Genomic DNA, 17,256 nt, shown 5'->3' on the forward strand with positions numbered 1-17,256 from the left:
GATAGACTTCATTTTGTGTTTACAAGGTAGGCGTATAGTGTAAAGGAAAATCTCATACGAAACAAACATGCTTTCGTGTATCTACGTTCACCCGTGCGATCCCGGGTCCCTCTGGAATTGACGAATTATTTGGATCCATGGTGCGTTACTGTTAAAGGCTTGGAGAGGTGTCTACGACTCCTAGGATAGAGTCCGTGTTTCCACTTCACGCTGTACGACCTCTGTTCATACAGTCGTGAATGCTCCGCCTACTTCTCACTAGTTTGTCTGTAGACCGGAAGCACCCGACATGTCAATAATTAGAATATTTTACGTAACTTAGTGTATTAACTTCTTGAGTTTAACTGTCGGTGTGTCACAGATACATGTACTTCAAAATGCGAGTTTCTCGTTCTTATTTCGTTCTTAACACATTTAGAAACTGTTGTATGTGGAAAAAGAGAATGATTCATTATAATTTAGAGCACTATAGTATTACTTTTAATTTCTTCTAACTGATAAACGCGTGAAACGAAATCTAAGTAATACAAGTAGAAGCTAAACTGACCGAAACAATTGGATGAGTGCTATTCCGCAAGACGTGGGGACTACAACTTGGATAAATGATAATAAAGAATAAATTGACATGTCTAAATGAAAACGTTTTTCCAGTGTACTTCGTACGACGTTTCAAGAGGTCGATGTTTAGTGCCTGACGAAAGTCACAGTAAAAAAAAAAGGAAATATTGAGAGTTAGAAGTGCACTTCGAAGTTCCAGTTTGGTTGTGGCATAAAACCGAGGAACTAAACAGAACCAATAAAAACAGGGTATAGATTAAATATCATACTTACCAATACCAAGAAGCTGACAAATTCGTTTTTCTAGAGTGTTCCAGTAGAGACACATGGGTGAGAAGAAATTATGTAGGAAGTCAGTGAATCTATGAGAAGTCGTTCCGCGTGTTCTCTCATCCATGAATGTCGGGAAAACACTAGACCTATATACTTAATGTCATTCTGAAAAATGTGCTTCCTTCCAGATTGGTATACATAATGTGGCGTCTGTCAGTATAATAATGATTCTAAGAAGCACAAAAATGTAGGAAATACAGATTTATATTACTTTTAAATTAAAAGAACAGCTCGTGATACGAAATTAATGATTTTCTCTACTAATTAGTAATTATGTTTTAAATACGTATGTTGTAACTTAAGTTTTCAAAAACCACTACATTGAGCACTGTCGGATGATAAGCGAAGCGAAACTTTTTTTTTTTTTAATAAAATATATTTTCTAGAATACAGTTATTTTATTCGTACATATAACTTAAAATTGTGCACTACATCTCAAACACCTTTAAAATAGGTATGGTTCTTGCACAGTTGAAGTCTGCCGTTTAATATCTTTGTTTCAAAACACTATAAAACAGATTTGACTGCAAAGTAAATTTTGTCAAACTTTGAGGTTCCAAGGATTTCTGCCTTTGTGTTACGTAATTAACTATCATGCAGTTAAAATTGTGTATTTATGTTATTTCATACAGCAAAGCCATATCGGACTACCTGCTGTATCAACCGAGGAAAATCGAGTCCCTGGTTCTAGAGTTATAAATTAGAAGACTTACTGTGTCCCTACAGGAGTGTGGGGGCCGCCATGCCAGATGGTTAAGGCACTTGACTCGTAAACCGAGGGACGCAGGTTCGAATCCCAGTCACACCAAACATGCTCGCCCTCTCAGCCGTAGGGACGTTATAATGTAACGGTCAATCCCACTATTCGTTGGTAAAAGAGTAGCCCAAGAGTTGGCGGTGGGTGGTGATGACTAGCTGCCTTCCCTCTTGTCTTAACACTGCTAAATTAGGGACAGCTAGCACAGATAGCCCTCGAGTAGCTTTGCGCGAAATTCAAAACAAACCAACCTAACGGTGACTATACTTGAATTTACGACAAAAAATAAATACAGTTTAAATATTGTATTTACTCATATTATATAATATTATTACCTACCTTTACATATTGATTCTGAACGCGAACAAAGATTATTTACAAACGTAAAAACTTTATGTAAAAGTTAATTCGGTTAAACTACAGTCCAGGACAGCGGTTCTCGAACTCCAGTAAACTGAGGGCTCCCTTTTAACATCACAAGTTTGGGGCTTCGCAAAACGTTTTTTTTTTTTTTATTTTGACAAAAAAAAACAACAAAACAAAAATCGTTTTTTGTGTACATGAAAACCTGGTGTTCAAAATCACCTTAGACCATATAAATTTAGTTTTACTTAAAATAATATTAATCTATAATTCAGATGACTCGCAGGCCCCTTAGAGTTTGATAAATTTTTGTTTAGCGTATAGATTTTGGCTTTTTTTTTTCTACTAAGGGTGATCTGTAAAGGACTAGCATTAGATGGGTTTAAAGATCGTATAAATGTTATTGTAGACATGGAGAATTTCATACATTATTATCTCTCAATAAAAATTATGCATGAAATGGTAAACAACAACAACCACTCCACTCACAGGAAATTGAGTCAGCTACCATCAGTTTACTTGTAAGCACTTTAACTTCCAAATTTTAGGGATATTTCATTTTTGCAGAGGGGGTATTTGTTTGTTTGTTTCACATATTCGAAGCTACATGACAACTACCTGCGATAGTCGACCCTAATTTCTGCTGGAGACTATTGAGCTACTTTATCAAGTAGTGGAATATGACAGTTAAGCTTGTAACGCATCCGTAATTTCCGTCGGATCTATTGTACATCTCTACCACTAACCACTAGGTCTACCCCAGTGGTACAGCGGTGTAACTGCTGACTCGCACCTCTATAATCGGATGAGCAGAACACAGATAGCCTATTGTGTAGCTTTGTGTTTAATTCTAAACAAGTAAACAAACAAACCACTAGTACACGCACATCACAACTTATTTAACGATTTGTGTGATTGTCGATAATCATAAATCGGACTTTTATCCAGAATTTTGCACGTTTGTTTGGTTTTATCTATAATTAAGTTACTGCTTCAGAAACAGTTATTACCGACTGCAGCAAAGACATGAAACCGCTTTCCTAGCTTCTACCCAAGAAACAACACATTCCAGACAGCATAAACAGAACAAATAACTCAAATAACTGGTTTATAATCTCAAAAAGGAAAAACTATTCAGAAAATGTACCACGTAATTTGTAAGGAATCGAAACACGATTTTTAGCACTACAAGCTTTAAGATTTGCCGTTAAGCCAGCCACCAGCGAACAAGTTTCCTGAATTACTAAATACATTTTTTTAAACATTTTTCACATCTCGCAGATTCCTATGTTTTTGTTGCTGATGGATTTTTTGTCCCGCCTGCCTTTTTTTTTGAGCATGTTTATTTGTTTGTTTTGAATTTCGCGCAAAGCTACACGAGGGCTATCTGCTCTAGCCGTCCCTAATTTAGCAGTGTAAGACTAGAGGGAAGGCAGCTAGTCATCACCACCCACCGCCAACTCTTGGGCTACTCTTTTACCAGCAAATAATGAGATTGACCGTTACATTATAACGTCCCCACGGCTGAGAGGGCGAGCATGTTTGGTGTGACGTGGATTCGAACCCGCGATCCTCAGATTACGAGTTGAGTGCCTTGACCACGTAGCCATGCCCGGCCTTTCTTTTTAAGCGCACTATCAAACTGTTTACGCAATTATATACTTTAATAACAAAAGTTAAAAAAACATACACCAATGACAAAAAATATCTTATCTCTGCGAAGAAGAAAATATATTTTGCCAATTAAAGCTCTCATCCTTAAACAACCTGATGCTGTGATTTCATATTTGCGAAATCCGTGGTAAAGTATAACACAAAAGAACAACCAATTCAAATGTTTACATCGAATTTTATGAAAGGTTTGAAAATGTTTTTATTTACCAAAACCTCTTTTATACAATATAACTTTAAGGAAATTATTGCTTAATTGTAGATCCCTCCCCTACTTCAAGAGATAAATTTAACGTTATTTAGGGACGTTAGTGACTGGTACTCATTTGTCGACGACATGACATTTTGACACAAAGTATGCTAGTTAAAAGTAAAATTAGTCAAGTATACTTACTACACCAAAGCAATAAATCTTCCTTGTGATGTAGTCGGAGACCGCCGAACTTAACCTCACTTTATATGAACTGATGAGTTATCAGTTATCACTATCTGGCCATGTAAACGCTGATTACGGTAACTTAACCTCAGACCTGATTGGTTTCCTGAAATTTTAATTAAAAAGAAAAAAAGAATTAATCTTATTTAAACTAGATGTACTTGCATATTAGGGTCCTCTGAAATATTCTGTTTCAAGAGCAAGTAAAACCAAAATTAACAGTAACAAATTGTTTTGTTTCTTTCTTTGGAAGTCCAAACGTGAATGATTCTTCTCGTGATTCGCGATATGCGCATGCTTTACTGATGTCACGACAGTACAAGTTGCAACGTTAACCTTCCCATATATGAGGTTAGTTTAGTGTCTACTGATCGACTGACTGATTGACCGAGAACACATCACTGTATTGTGATGCGAGTGGTTAAAAAACAATTTAAACAGAAAAAACAATATCAGGAACGGGTATAATTGGATCAGTTAAGTACAGTTTGATGAGTACATGAAATATTAAGGTAATACTTCTTCTAGAAATCAGTTTCCACCAGAGAAAATTTACAAACAATGTGTTTTAAAAACACAGATGCGAACAGTTTACGCAATTTTTTTAAATAGTAAAATTGTAGGAGAAATAATAACTGTGCTAATTGATGCTGTCGTATTTAACCTAATTTGTAAAACTGGATTTTTATCTTTTTTTTAAATTTTGCACAAAGCTTCACCAGAGCTTTCTGCGTTAGCCGTCCTTAATTTAGCGGTGTAAGACTAGAGCTAGTTATCAGTACTCACCGCCAACCCTTGGGATACTCTTTTACCAACGAATACCGAGATTGACCATTACATTATAACGTCGCCATGGCTGAAAGGGCGAGAATTTAGTGTGACAGGGAGTCGAACCCGCGACCCTCAAATTGCTAGTTGAGTACCCTAACAACCTGGCCATGTTGGGCCTATAAAACTGAAAATACGTTTGGAATCTGCGACATTTATTAGGTTTGCAGTGCATGCTTCTTGAAAAAAAAAAAAAAAAAGACACACCTAAAGTTCTGTAAACAATTTCAAAATTCATCCGATTTTATTTAGTTTAGATTTAATCTGAGCATGTAACGAGTGACAAGATCTATTCTGTGTAATTCTAAACGATAGAGATAAATGCGCACACGAATGTCTGAAGACTCAAAGCTTATTTCTACTTTAATCCTTTTCGATCTCCGCCATTGCTCATTAAGGAGTTCGTGCGTTCCCGTGGTATTCGGTTACTTTCGACTTTAAAAAGACATTTAGCGATTGGACGGCCGTTTGGCAAACCAGCCAGTTGAAAGGAGCCTCTCATATTGATTTTGGTTTAGTGTAAGCAATAAAGCAGACGGTTCCATTTCGGATCGAACTGCTAATACAAGTACTTTGTCTTTGGCCATCTCACCCCCAACTCCATTCTCTCAATATTTTTTATTACAAATTTTCACTCATATATCACGGGGAACTTAAAAATGCGTTTTGTTTTTATGTTATTGAAGATATTGTAATTGTGTACTGACGTATTGATTGGGTGTAAGAATTGTCTAGTCATGTGCTAGTGATGACTAGCTGTCTTCCCTCTAGTCTTACACTACTAAATTAGGGACGGCTAGCGCAGATTGCCTTCGAGTAGCTTTGTGCAAAATTCAAAACAAAACAAAGCAAGCTAATGCTACACTGAACGTAGGCCATGCGCTTCGGAAGTGATTTACCACCACAGAGTGTCAAGCTGCTAACTAACTAAACATTTCACGCTATGTTACACATACAAGACACAGATGTACTTTACTCGGTACCTTAAACCCCAACTACATGGTGTTTGACACCTGTATTAAGACAGCCAAAGCAAAAATCCTGAAACTTAAAGCTATTTTTAATTTAAAACTGCTGCTCAGTGGGAGGGAAAGCAGTCAACAGCATCAACCGCCTACCTGGCTACACTTAGCTGTATAGTGAGATCGACTGTCACTTTAATAAAGCGCCCAAAAACCGAAGGTTCAAAGTCTAATCGGGTTCGAAACTCAAGCCTTTTTCCGATCATCAGTATATTCATTAATAACAACATTTACTTCGTTGATTCAGACTTTACTCCATGTTTAGATGTTTGCTCTTTCAATAGACCCATTTAGTACAGCACCATTGAAATTAATACTGTTTCAAGAATTTAAGCACGTGCAACGAATGCCGTGTATATATTGACAAAGAAACGTGTAGCGCATGCGTGCGCTCGAACGCACATTTCCAGTTTGAAAAGAGAAAAAGAAGTTGATCTGAATAGACTATATTGTTTTTGAATTTCGCACAAAGCTAGCTACACGAAGACTATCTGCGCTGGAAGTTACTAATTTTGGAGTGCAAGACTGGAGGGAAGGCACCTAGTATTACCACCTACCGCCAACATTCAGGATACTCTTTTACCATCGGATAATGGGATTGACCACTGCTAAAAGATGCAAACATGTGCGATGAGACGCGAATTCAAACTTCTGGCCCTCAGACTGCGAGTCAATTGCGCTAATTATTTGGCCCTGCCAAGCCAGTATAAAGAGAAACATGAACGTAAAGCCAACGGCTGATCGTTACATCCCTTATCCCTTATAACAATCTACGAAATAATAATAATAATGGAATAGGGGGCGTTTTAAAATTTTATTTATAATTAATATGGTATTTGGTGTTACAGGTAAATAAATTTCTTTTTCAGCTTGTTTAAGTCTTAAGGTTTCTCCAAGTGAAAAATAAAAAAGCTGTACTCTGCGTTTAAGTTTCTTCCGGAACATCAAACTTTGTTACACACGCTTAAAACAGTCTTTAATTTCAGAGAATCTCTCAAGATATGTTATCTGCGCTTAATGTTTCGGCTTTCCACTTTCATTAGAAGCTTCTGAACAAAGAAAACGAGTTGAAAGATTCTCTGGAGTTCACGGTCGTTTTATTTACTCATAATTACGTGGATTTTGGACCAGTCGGCATTACATAAATTCAAATTGTAAAACCACCATAGGCATTTCACACAATTTATATTAATCCCCGTTCTTGTGTCTCACCCAATGGTGTCAGGCAAACCTGATGAAACGTTGTGGATAAAATGATAACAATAATGACTAAAAGGTTTATTGTGTATAACAGCAGGTAAGACCTTGTGTGAAAAATTTATTTATAATACTTATTTAATCTTTTGCATTGTTACGGATTTTATGACGTATTCAAAACAACCAATAGTCACACATTTATTAAGCTGAATATATTAATTAAACGATATTTTGTTACTGTAAAACTTAATATCGAAACAACATAACCATTACACACTTATTTAATTAAATAAAAATATGAGATATTTAACATGCTGTAGACGTTGTGAACATCATAATTTTGTCCAAATCATATACATTCATGTGAAAAGTTCACACACACACACACACACACACAAAGTCAGTACTTAAGAAGTAAGGACCGGCATGGCCAGGTGGTTAAGACGCTCGACTTGTAGTCTGTGGGTCGCGGGTTCGAATCTCCGTCACACCAAACATGCTCGTCCTTTCACCCGCGAGGTCGTTATTTTGTGACGGTTAATCCCACTATTTGTTGGTAAAAGAGTAGCCCAAGAATTGGCGGTGGGTGGTGATGACTAGCTTGCCTTCCCTCTAGTCTTACACTGCTAAATTAGGGACGGCTAGCGCAGAGAGCCTCCGTGTAGCTTTGCGCGAAATTCAACAAACAAGACAAACTTACGAAATACAAACAGTTCTATTTAAATATACAGAGCCTTTGTTCTGGGACCGATTAAAAAATTGTGAAACGTCAATCAAGGTCTTAAAATAACCACTCGAGACCAAACTGTATTGATAAAGAGATTTCTTTATTTACACGAATACAAAAAATTAAAGGAAAAATTTGAAACGTAGTAGCTGATATTACGTAGCAGTGATAAATTGGCGAATGAGATTTGGCATAACTCGAAACCACGGCCCTTGGCTGATCGCGATATGGGTTTCGTTACTTAACACGTATCACATCACAGTGTACATAACTGAAAATATCGAAACAAAACACACCAAAAACATACGATCCGAAGGAACAAATCACGTGGAAGTGTAAAGTGAACCTCACATCAGAAATGTTCCAAAAATGTATTTGTTTTACCACGTTTTAGTAGTCTCAACTTTTAACGAAATTTATTTTAACCACTTATTCCGGCAGGAAAATTACATTATGGTTAATGTTTGTCTGTTACACCTTTATTTGATAATATCATGAATTAGTGTCGCATTGTTGAAATACTCTCATTCTATTCTCCATATTAATAATAAATGCTTCTCTCTATTCGTATGTATTTCAAGATCTTATCGTACCTTCCTTGAATAATCTCCATCACATTGTGAACCGCGCGCGCTTTACATACGCTTCACTGATCTATTTCCTTTGTCCTTTGTTAAATGTCTTGTTCATATTTTTGAGACAATAAGCCATTAATAAATTTTGCCATGTTTATAATTATTTTCCCCATGACACGTTTTTCATGAACCATACGTTTTTCGCACCTCCTTTACATGGTATTCTAACAAGACATAGCCACATCTAAATAAAGACTTCTGAGGAGACTTTGGAGATAAATGCATTTTATACTTTATGACGTCAGTAATGAATTTAAGGAGAGCGCTAAATGATCGCTGTCTTATTGGCTAGTAAGTTTTGTTTCTCGTCGTTACCGTCAGTTAATAGGAAGTTTTTTCAGATACACACACATTCACGAGAAGACATCCACATCAACAACGATGCCTTCTGATAGAAAGCCTCGATTCTCTTGCTTCTATTGATTTATGTAAGCAGAAACAGATCGCTGCAACACAGATATTGAAAACACAACCGAGTTAGTAAAATATTTTAAATAGAGGATCATAAAAAACGGTAAACATTTAGAAGTATGGCAAAACGCTATCCAATCTGTTATTTGTAGTACTTTTAAAGACATAATAAAACCGAATTGCAATTAAAAAAGGGATTCATATAATCGTTTTCTCTTCATAAAGGTAAATTGTTGACAACGTAATTTGACCTTTTGTTTTATCTAGATTTTATTTTAATTTATTTTAAACAGAGAGTTAAAAATTTGGTGGCGCTGGGAAACGGTTTCTCACGTGACTATAAACTGATATGTTTCGAATCAAAGTTTCACGCGCAAACACAACTGTTTGTTTCTATGCTACTTTGTTTTTTCCAACCTAAATGTCTGCAGGTTTGTCTTATTTGCAGGGTAGAAATCTATACGGTCAAGAGCTTCCGATAGTACAAGACAAAGTATTAGAGCGATGAAAACGTCCAATACATAAAACTACCGCGTACGTTTTTGCCTAACACTATTTCGATCACACGTCATGACCATTATTATATGTTGTATAGTTGTTTGTATATTAAAATATTATGTGTGTTATTAAAGCAAAGCCACATCAGACTATCTGCTTTGCCCACCGAAGGGATTCGAACCCCTGAATTGAGCGTTGTAAATCCGCAGACATACCGCTGTACTAGCGGAGGGTATGTTAAGAAAGAAAATCGTGTATATCAATCTTGTTGGCAAGTATCATAAATGAGATGCATATGGAGATCCATTTAACTTATAAAGAGCAATTTAACTTAATATAAGGTGTTTGAAATTGTAATACGTAACAGCTTAGTAAAGTTGCAGACATCTGTACAAAAACTCTATAAAAATACGGGTTTTTTTTTGTTTGGTTTGGTTTGTTTTGAATTTCGCGCAAAGCTGCACGAGGGCTATCTGCGCTACCCGTCCCTAATTTTTCAGTGTAAGACTAGAGGCAGTTAGTCATCTTATTCACAACCAACTGTTGGGATGCTCTTTTAACAACGAATAATGGAATTGACCGTCACATTATAACGCCCCCACGGCTGAAAGGGCGAGCATGATCGGTGTGAAGGAGAGTTGAACCCGCGACCCTCATATTACGAGTCGAATGCCTTAACCACCTGGCCATGCTACGGATTTACAACGCTAAAATCAGGGGTTTGATTTCCCTCTGTGAACTTAGCAGGTAACTTAATGTGGCTTGGCTACAAAACACACACACACACCAGGCTATGCCGGAACTCAGTAATGGCCGACGCTATTTATATCAGCAATTACTTTTGTGTTTTATTTATTTCGCACAAAGCTACACAAGGGCTAACTGCGCTAGCCGTCCCTAATTTAGCAGCGTAAGGCTAGAGGGAAGACAGCTAGTAATCACCACCCACCACCAAATCTTGGGCTACTCTGTGACGGGGATAGTAATCCGCGACCCTCAGATTACGAGTCGAGCTCCCTACTTCGATGTATGTTGGTGAACAATGTTGTTGAATAACTCGTTACACAGTAGAACAAACAATGTTGTCTCCCCAGTAGTTGACGACCAAGTCCGAAGGCTTAATCATTTACACTGTTAAAACGATAAAGATAGTGAAGATGCTTGACCATGTTGGATCTTTGCTTCTTGAAGATTTGATTAGCTACAGCAATTTCTATGTCGACTTCAACGTTTTGATACGACGTAACCGTATGTGGGTTAAAGCAAGAGGGCGTATCCAATTATGGAACACCAGTGGATATCATCGCCGAAATACACGATGTATTCACGTATGAAGTGGCATTCGTAACAAGATACAAGAAACTGACCTGCACGAGAAGTTAATTTGTCGTTAAGCTACACAATGACTGTCTGTACTATTGGGTCCACTCGTTAAATACAGGGTGTTCGGAAAGTCACTGTGCACTTATATATTTATTAACAGACATGTTTCAATATAGAATACAGGAGGTAAATATGAATGACAATCATAAACAATGTTGAAAGTGACCCCGTTGGCATCAATACAGGCCTGGATCTTTCTTATTTTGTTTCTAAACACCGCTCTCAGTTGCTGGCTTGAAAAAGACTGCGATTACAAAACTGCACAGTGACTTTCCAAACACCCTGTATAAAAGAAAGGATTTCACAAATACATTGAATAAAACAAGGAAGTGCGTAACATTGTATGCATAAACATCTACTGTCTTTCGTTCTCGGACTTTCTTAAGCTTCAGGTTTTTAAATTTTTGATTTTTTTGTTACAATAAAAATAATTGACTGGACTACGTTTTGCCGATACGGTAGTTGAGGTGGACAAAATGACATTCTCTGGTGAAGGACTAAACGGCATTTCGGTTTCCAGAAATTAAAAAGGTGACATGCTTTAGCGAGAGAAATAAGAAAATTACAAGTCTGACAAATATATCGGCACGTTGCTCATCAGGCGTAGTCTGTAATACAACACATTAATACGACTATCATCACTATGTAAAGAAAATCAGACACAAGGATCATTTGAGCCAAAATACAAGTTTTTCGTTTTCAGCACAGAGAGCAATAATGAAAAACACAGAGATTATTAAAATTGAAATCTCCAACACGCAGAAGGGGAAGGTTCCGACCTGCAAAATGGCGCGTTTTAATGCTAAGTTTTAATCTATAAAACCGTTGCGCAGTTGTCTATGATTCTACATAATGAAAAGAAAAATTCTTAACTTCCTCTGGGAAAGAAACTCTTAAGTGGAGATCAACAGCTTCCTGGCGACTCGTGTTTATACACACACGAGTATAATGAAATTCTTATCCGAGTCGCCCGAAGGGTGTTCAAAATTCTCCACCCACGAATGGCTTCTGTTATATCTCAACGCCCTATCTCGTGAGAATGTTGCCGTTGACGCACGTTCTTAACAAAGACCGCCTTTCACTAGGCAGGTTTCCTTGGAGCATGATGTCATTTGCCAGGGTAACAATAACCCCAATTTATTCGATCCTGCAGTTTTAGTAGAACAGGGTTTTTGTCTTAATATTCAATGTTACATAGAGTAATACAACAGTATAAATCAAGTCGTCTTCTAAACAAGCTTATGAACAGCCATCATTATTTCCCTTGTATTACAGGGTGGCCCGTAAGTCTATCCATCCATATGTTATAAACAACGTTATAATACTAATAATGAGTTGAAGGCAGCTGTTACCGCGGCATTTGGAACAATAACCCCTGCTATGTTGAAGAAAATGTTTCACAGAACATGGCGTTGCATAATATTATGAAGCGAGAATGAGGGACAGCACACAGATACACTGGATACATAAGACATCAAGTTTATATGGCGTGAAGCGAGATTAGTTTTTCACCTTTAACACATTTCAATCTTCACACAGACTTTTAAGTCTCAAAGGCTGACGGTAGTTTTGCATGAAAAAGAACTGACTGTAGAAATGTTTGGTAATACTTGGTGCGACTTTCATGTTAACTCGCAGTTCCAATATAAAACTACCAGTAAAACTGTGTAACCATCATTACTTATGTAAGCTGCAAGCAAAAAAGTGTGTAACCGCCATTACCTATGTAACCTTGTTGGTTAAAAACTCTTTAACTCTCACTAACAATATAGACTTCCTGTTAAACAAATAGAAAGAGCAAATAACGTATGTCGTTCTGTGAATTTCAATTTGGAATTACAAGTTCACATAGCGTAAAGAGAAAAACTTAAATTCGCATTAACCCTAAAGATAATATATATATATATATATATGTTAGTCAGGAACAAATGTTAAACGACTTTTGTGGAAAACATCTATACCTTTACCAATAAGATTTGATGTAACTTGGTTGATAACAGGGTTCAGTTTCAGTTTATCGATTCTCTGAAATTATGTTCACATTTTATATATGTCAGTCTCTTTGTTTGTTTGTAGTTAAGCTATAAACTACACAATAGGTTTCTGTGCTCTGTTCACTAACGGTATCGAAATCCGATTTGTAGCATCACAAGTCCGCAGACATGCCTGACATCAGTCACAATGTTAATGAAGGCTTTCGGTACGATTAGCTCGCACCACCCTTCGCAGTAATATCCGCCCCCCCCTCCACGTGTTAAAATGTCAGTGTTACGTGTTACCTCACACACGTGGTAACCAGCGCTACAGTTTGAATAACAGACGTGGTTACACATGTTTTGAGCACTGTTGCAATACAAGTCGAATCGTTCGTTACCTATCCTCTTATTTAAAAACAGAATCTGGATATATTTCACAAATATAATATTCTGCAATTCACCACGGTTTATCTTGAATTTTGCAGCTTGACCTGAAAAAGAAAGATTTACCTTTTGAAAACGTTCGGGTTATATATATCTTTAATTTTATTTTTAAAAATCCGTCTATTCAACAGTTGGAGATGAAACAAGAACAGTTTTAAATTTTTGTCACATCAATGATTAACTGATGAAAAACAAAAACTACAAACAAGACAAAGCAGTGTCACATCCAAACATCTAAGCCAATGGCAGTAGAGTTGGTTTAATTCCATTTTCTTCGGTTCGGCATAGCCAAGCGTGTTAAGGTGTTCGACTCGTAATCCGAGGGTCGCGGGTTCGAATCCCGGTCATACCAAACATGCTGACATTTTCAGTCGTGGGGACGTTATAATGTTACGGTCAATCCCACTATTCGTTGGTAAAAGAGTAGTCCAAGAGTTGGCGGTGCGTGGTGATGACAAGCTGCCTTCCCTCTAGTCTTATACTGCTAAATTAGGGACGGCTAGCGCAGATAGCCCTCGAGTAGCTTTGCGCGAAATTAAAAAAAAATAATAAAAAATTCTATTTTCTTCAATGTTCTGCTTGCCAATTAGACGGCTTTCTCCCTTTTGCTACGATATTAATCAATGGAAAAGAATTCATTTCAACTTCTTAATTACTGTTTCAAGAATATTTACACAGCGACGAAATTGAAGTAAGTACGACAAATTCGTTGAACGCGACTCTCTAGGAAAATAAGGAATACAATCAATACAATAAGGTGAGCGCGAAGGCACTGCTTTCACATTGCACGTAATGATTTTTAGGTCCCTAATGAATCACGCCAAAAGACAGATTTTCGGAATTTAAAGTCCAGCGAGTATCGATTTAGTTCTTAAAAGCCCAACTTAAAGCTCAGATAATAATTATTTAATTTAAGCAAACTTATAGCTACGTTTATGTTTACAAAGTGACGTTGTATGATGTTGTTAGTGCTCGTTATGTTCGGGTTCTCGGGGCAGAAGAACAGATGGATTATGTCAATATTCAAAGTCCTATTTTTGCGAGATACGTAGAAACCACTCAAGTATATAATCAGAACTAAATTATTTTTACTTCTTCAATGTCCTGTCACAGGGGCCTGATAGAGAAACTGAGCACATTATATTAAGCCCAAATGGCAAAGCAGTACGTCTGCGGATTTTCAACGCTAGAAATTGGGATTTGATACCTGCAGTGAGCCGAGCACAGATTGACCATTCCGTAGCTTTTTGCGCAACTTCGAACAAACAAAACAAGTATTATATTAAAACTATTTTGGAGTTTCTTCAGGCTTTTACGCCCACTACATCGGTAGCATTCGATCTGACGGCCGTGCACACCGACAATAGCCCCGCAGCTTAGCAAGTTCCCTTGCAAGAGGCTCTGTCGTTTGGCATGTCAGAAGCACACCCAAATCCATGTGTAACTTCTATGAGGAACATAGTGAACAAACTGACGTTTTTCATAGCCCTATTCAAAAGTATGATTGCACAGAAAAACGTAGAACCGCGTTATATGAATCAACATGAATATCCGTTCTTTCTTCAGTTGCTTGAGGTATGCGACCTTTGACAGCTGTGTCATGAAAGCGGTACGTGTGATTAATGTCGCTTTTCTAGGCGAAGATCCTATTTAACAATGTTACTTACTGTTGCCTGGGGCACGTAAACAGCTTTTATCACTGACTGACCTTTATGTTCGTGGAATCTCACATTTGGCAAGAAACCGGACTTTGCTTGCTATAGATGGTGGATGGCTTGTTACAGGTCTCTTTCTAAATAGTTTTTGTGCTTCGCGGTTTTATCCACAATCCTTACTTTTATCCACTAAAACCAACCATTTACTACAAAGGATATCCTCGTCTTGGAAACTTAAAATCACAGATATGTATACCTCGTTATATGAAATGATCATATGAATGTTTTGCGTTGGAAATATGTTATATACCCTTCCAAAAGCGATTGATTTTTGGTGGCATCACATTACCTAGGCTTAACATGGCCAAGTAACTGGTTATGGCGTCTGGCTCTTAATCTGAAAGTCGCGGGTTCGAATCCACGTTCCACCAAATACAATTCCTTTCAGCAGTTGAGGTGTATAATGTTACGGTTAATCCCATTATTCGTTGGTAAAAGTACTTGGCGGTGGGTGATGATGACTAGTTACTTTCCCTCTCGTCTTTCATTGATAAATTAGAAACGGATAGCGAAAACAACTCTTGTGTAGCTTTGCGCAAAATTCAGAAACAAACAAACAAAAATACTACTTACGTAACGCCAAACTATATCAAAATGTATTTCTGATACATTCTGTTCCACCACAACTTTATACATAATTTGACTGCTATGTGACATACTGATTTGCGTAGTTAAGCTCTCAAAACCCAGTTACTTTCACAAAATGTACAAAATGAAATAATGTTCTTAACATCACTCTGTTTTGTCAACCAAGATTGTGTCGCCTCCTAACTGATTCCTATAGATAAAAAGAATTGACAAAAAATTAACACATCGGTTATAAAACAATTTACCCCCCCCCCAAAAAAAAAAAAAAAAAAAAAAAAAAGAAGTCAAAGCCGAAAAACGGATTGAAGGCGCTAGACTACGTAACTGATATACCTGCAAGTGAAATCTGTAACATGCCTTGTAAGGAACATAAACATAGAAAGAAAGGAGACTGTTTCGCCTGTAGTGTTTATAGTTGCTGTTTACCTTTAGATTCATGCTGAAACAAAAATATTAATTGGAAGTGAAGAAAGTGTTGAAAGTAGAGAAATATTGTTTGTTTGTTTGTTTTTGAATTTCGCGCAAAGCTGTTCGAGGGTTAACTGCGCTAGCTGTCCCTAATTTAGCATTGTAAGACGAGAGGGAAGGCAGCTACTCATCACTACCCACCGCCAACTCTTGGGCTATTATTTACCAACGAACAGTGGGATTGACCGATCATTATAACGCCCTCACGGCTGAAAGGGCGAGCATGTTTGGTGTGACGGGGATATTAGATTGGAAGAAAGCAACGTTTGCGATATTGATTCTGGAGAACATAGAAACGATGAAATCTCTAAAACCATTACTGCTATATACAGCTGTATGTTTTGTTTTTATAATTCATGGATTTCAAATGTAAAAAAAAGATTCTGAAAATTAGTCAAGAAGCTTCTTTCCACAAGGTAGCGCTATCTTGGACATAATATTTCCAAATTTGGGGCGACACCTAGTGGAACCGTTTTTTCTTGACAAGGAGACTTAAATAAATCCACTATCGCTAATTATTTTAACAGTAAAAACAACAACAGACATTATCTGCACCAACCCAAACTAAGCATTTTAAATTTGATAAACCATAAGGCTTGTTACAAAACTGAAAAACGTATCAAAGATAAAAAAGGAATATTGTATGCACATTTATATGTAGCTTTGCTTTCACTAGTTATGCATCATCTTGCTAAACCTGAAAAAACCTTCAAATCGCTTTTTCTTAACAGGAATTGGAGATTGTAGTACGTCGAAGTTTCCGCAAAGTTTTACCGAAACTGTCGGAATTAGACATTCTTAATTTAGCTGTCAACACTAATCTTCGCTAATTCATGGGGTACTCTAATCGATTAGTAGGATTTTAGCGTCACTCCTTTCACATACCCGAGGCACCAAAGTGGAAAACACGATTTCGTTTTTCTTTTCGCAGTAACGGGGCACGAACCAAGGGTTCACGAGCAATCAATCTAATCATTGAGCCATTCTCCGCCGGAAATTACGTGTACACGTTCGTTTATATTGACGTGATCATAATAGCATGTGCTAGGCCAAGTTGGTCTCCAAAATTTGTTGCTAAGGAGACTTATATAAAGCTCACCGCTCCTCCTAGTGACAACTTTTGTCTACAGACTTACATCGCTGGAAACAGGGTTTGGATACCCGTAATGGGCAGAACACAGATAGGTCATTTTGTATCTTTGTGCTGAATTCCAAATACATACATAATTTTTATAAAATACAATCG

General features: G+C 37.2%; 1 protein-coding gene across 10 annotated transcripts in view; it reads right to left on the minus strand.

The window, feature by feature from the left end:
• Positions 1 to 17,256, minus strand: part of LOC143244400 (uncharacterized) — a 79,111-nt gene that overhangs the window by 50,903 nt on the left and 10,952 nt on the right. For 5 of the 10 annotated variants that reach the window (XR_013025050.1, XM_076488988.1, XM_076488987.1 and 2 more), the window contains exon 2: positions 4,077 to 4,224. The exons of 3 other annotated variants lie outside the window; for them this stretch is intronic. The gene's annotated coding sequence lies outside the window, so the exon portion shown is untranslated. Of the gene's footprint in view, positions 1 to 831; positions 1,062 to 4,076; positions 4,225 to 17,256 lie in introns of all 10 variants that reach the window. 2 more of the 10 variants (XM_076488990.1, XM_076488989.1) reach the window with 2 other exon arrangements.

The sequence above is a fragment of the Tachypleus tridentatus genome, chromosome 2, assembly GCF_004210375.1.
Source record: "Tachypleus tridentatus isolate NWPU-2018 chromosome 2, ASM421037v1, whole genome shotgun sequence".
NCBI classification, from domain to species: Eukaryota; Metazoa; Arthropoda; class Merostomata; order Xiphosura; family Limulidae; genus Tachypleus; species Tachypleus tridentatus.